At 32.0% G+C, this 3,842-nt stretch overlaps 1 protein-coding gene across 2 annotated transcripts in view; it reads left to right on the top strand.

Annotated features, from left to right (window-relative positions):
* The window catches only part of LOC108754325 (NADH dehydrogenase [ubiquinone] 1 subunit C2), a 20,981-nt gene that overhangs the window by 1,347 nt on the left and 15,792 nt on the right, over positions 1-3,842 (top strand). The gene's annotated exons all lie outside the window — the stretch shown is intronic.

Here is a 3,842-nt window from a genome sequence, read left to right as displayed (position 1 = left end):
CTTGATCAGCAACCTCGAAAACCCCTGAATACCAACGTTGGTGTGAATCCGTTCATTTTTGATAACCTCATTAACAAGCAACCAGTCAAATACCGCGAATATGTGATCTTAAAATAGACATAACTTTTGAAAGGAACAACGTAGGGCAACGCTCAGGGGCTGTTTTTGTAGAGGAAAACTAGTACTAAAAGATTAGATAGGTAGAAAAAATTACAAAAATTTTGTTACACACTTTTTCTAACCTCAAACATCCCCAAAATAGCCATTTTTCGGTTACATAACCTCAAATATCTCAAAACCCTGACGTGATGGGACAATTCTCAGCTCAGATTCGGATTCTACGCAAAAAACTGGTTCGGAAACGACTCTCAGCTGCCCAACAACAAACAAAACCCCATTATTTGCAGATCTGTGTAATCGATTTGGATCTCTTGCATATGCTCAGAATATCTTGGTGCTAACACGTTTTATTTAACAGATTATTACATGAATATTATTACATTTAATGTTAATATTATTACAGTTAATATTATTACATGAGTTTTTTTTAACTAATTTGACTTATAATATAATAACTTATTCGAAATCATTATTAAATTACAAATAATTTGAAATATATAATTTGAATATTCTGTTAGATATGACAGACAATATTGAAATCATAGTATGAATGTATGTCAACGATACTCTAATTCTGTTATATTCTACCTCTCAAATTTAATTATACGAATGGATTTTGTCATCAATACACTGAAGGATTTGTCATCAATACACTGAAGGATTTGTCATCAATACACTGAAGGATTTGTCATCAATACACTGAAGGAGATCTAATCAAAAGGGTTTAAAACATTTGAAAATTCTTTTCAAGATTAAATATATGAATTTACACACGTTTAACTTGTGTTAGCTTACATTGGCTGATTTCACATTTATCCTTAGATTTATTCGTTGGAGCCTGTATCGAGATTGAGAATTGTTAATTGTTAAAGTTGACGACACTAAATATTCTGGTTAGGAAGTGTAGTTCTACATAGATTTCAAAGTTTGCATCTACTAGGCAAGTGATTTTGCTTCTACTAGGGAAGCTTTTAGATTGATAAGGAAAAAAAAATTTTTTTTTAACTGGCCTCAGCTTAAAAACCACTTCATGTCAAAAGAACTCTAAATTTTTATCAAAAATAATTGGATTATAAAATGTTTTTAAGGATAGAAACATTTTTTTACACAACAAGTTTTTACATAACAAGTTCTAAAGTATATCGTTTCATGGTTATGTGTTGGAGATTTTGGATGAAGGACGTTTGTATATTGATTACACAAAATGGCTTTATTAAAGTGAATAAAAAAAAGACGTATACGTTATAAACGACAAAGTAAAATCTAAGAAGACAATCCCGCAAGGGTAAAAAAGATTTATCTTAATACAATATGTCGACATCTATCTGAGTCTTGAACGATAAAAGAATAAAACGTATGCTTATGATCGATCGATTTGTTTGTTAATAAATAAACTTATTTCTTACATTTTGACAGCCTCAATTTAAATGCCTCAATTAACATTTAAAAAACTATTAAAAAATTAAAGAAGTACATAATAAAAAAATATGATTTAATTAATTGAAATAAACTATATATATCAAATAAAGACAAAAATAGGAATGAAATCTCAATGGAATCATAATTGGTGATCCAAATAATTCATACGAGAACAAGTCAATAAGTTCTTAGAAAATCTGTCAGAAGGCACTCGCAGTGTCATGTCACATTACTTTTTGACAAGTAGCATCTTTCAGCTGATTACTATCAAATTTTGAGCGGAATTCATCGCGTGGTTTCATTTCTGTAGACAATTAAAGCGAACAACCTCTGTATTTTTTGCAAAATGGAAAAAAACGAGTTTCGTGCAGTGATCAAATATCTACCATATGGTACATATGAAAGGTTTAACGCCGAAAGAAATTAAAGCCGAGTTGGATAATGTTCATAGCATATCTGCACCAGCGTTTGCGACTGTATACAATTGGGTAAATGAATTTAAACGTGGTCATACATCCACATGTGATGCACCTCGTTCGGGACGTCCAATTGAGGCTGCTACGCCAGAAATCACCGATAAAGTTCATATTGTTTTGACTGATCGACAAGTGAAAGTGCGCGAACTTGTTGAGACCACAGGCATATCACATGGCACAGTGATTTCAATTTTGTACGAATAATTGGGTATGAAAAAGCTATCGGCAAGATGGATGCCATGTTCGCTCACTGTAGATCATAAGCGCGACCGTGTGACGATTTCAAAACAATGTTTAGAGATGTTTCAACGTAATCCAGATGAATTTTTGCGTCGATTCATTACTGTGGACGAAACATGGATCCATTACTTCACATCCGAGACGAAGGAACAGTAAAAACAATGGACTTCACCGGGTTCTGAAGAAGACTAAGATCGTGAAGTCGGCCGGAAAGGTGATGGTCACAGTTTTTTGGGATGCACGCGGTATAATTCATATCGATTACCTTCCGTCGAAGCAAATGATCAATGGCGATTACTACGTAGCCTCATTGGATCGTTTCTACAACATTTTAAAGAAAAAACGTCTCCATTTGGCGAAGAAGAAAGTGCTCTTCCATTAAGACAATGCACAGGTTTACACGTGCCCAGCACCGATGGTCAAATTCAACGAATTTCGCTACGAATTGCTTCCCCATCCAGCATATTCACCAGATCCAGCAGATTTAGCGACTATTTCCTATTTCCAAACCTGAAGAAATGGTTCGGAGGAAAGAAATTTACCACCAAAGAGCAGCTCATCGCCGAAACAGAGGCTTATTTTGAAGGGTTGGACAAATCATATATTATTCGGACGGCTTGAAAAAGTTGGAAAATCATTTGATCAAGTGTATCGAGCTGAAAGGAGACTATGTTGAGAAATAAAAATGAATCGATCAAAAAAAATGTTTTATTATGTTTTTCTAAAAACTTATTGACTTGCCCTCGTAATATATTATCAAAAATTTTGATAATAATACAAATAAAGGAGGAAATTAAAAAAAAATTGACTCTGAATAACATCTTTAAAACCTGTGCAGTTATTATTTTGAAAGTCCGTACATTCAAAAAAAGTACACGAAAAAGTGCTTATTTATTCACGAAAGCTTGGGAAACCTTTGAAAAATAATAAAATAGGTCGTTCAAACGCTCTGTAAAAAAACTCATTTTGTTTCTAAACGATAGATTTCAAAATTAATGGTGTGTTCAGATTTAATATAAGTTTATGAAATACTATAAGAATATACTGCCAGAAAGATCTATAAACACACACACACACACACACACACACACACACACACACACACACACACACACATATATTGAACACACACACATATATATATATATTGGATCAGTGCAAAAAAAGTTCATACCCGAAATATTATTTTATTTTTATTAACTATTATTTTATTATTCAAACTTCAAGCAGCTGCTATTTTTGTTAAAAATAAAATAAAATCTACTTCTTACTCTATTTTATGAAACAATTTAAGAATCTATTTTTTTAAATTGTGACGGTTTTGATAGAGTTATGAGCAATCAAAGTCAAAATATTCGTTTTATTTAATTTGTAACAACTCTGTAACAAAAAATCGTAGGAACATTTTTAAAAAACAATTTTGTAGGAAAAGCTTCAAGCTTTTATGGTTGAGAGTCAAAAATTTTCTCAAATTTTTTTTGGGCACGCTACAGATCTACAAAGTGAAAAGAAATTTTTCATTTTTTTTAGCTCGTAGTTTTCTATATGTAAAAATTACAAAACTCACATATACTCAAAAAATATAGT

Source organism: Trachymyrmex septentrionalis, unplaced genomic scaffold (assembly GCF_001594115.1).
Source record: "Trachymyrmex septentrionalis isolate Tsep2-gDNA-1 unplaced genomic scaffold, Tsep1.0 scaffold79, whole genome shotgun sequence".
NCBI classification, from domain to species: Eukaryota; Metazoa; Arthropoda; class Insecta; order Hymenoptera; family Formicidae; genus Trachymyrmex; species Trachymyrmex septentrionalis.
This window is presented reverse-complemented; position numbering and strand designations above follow the sequence as displayed.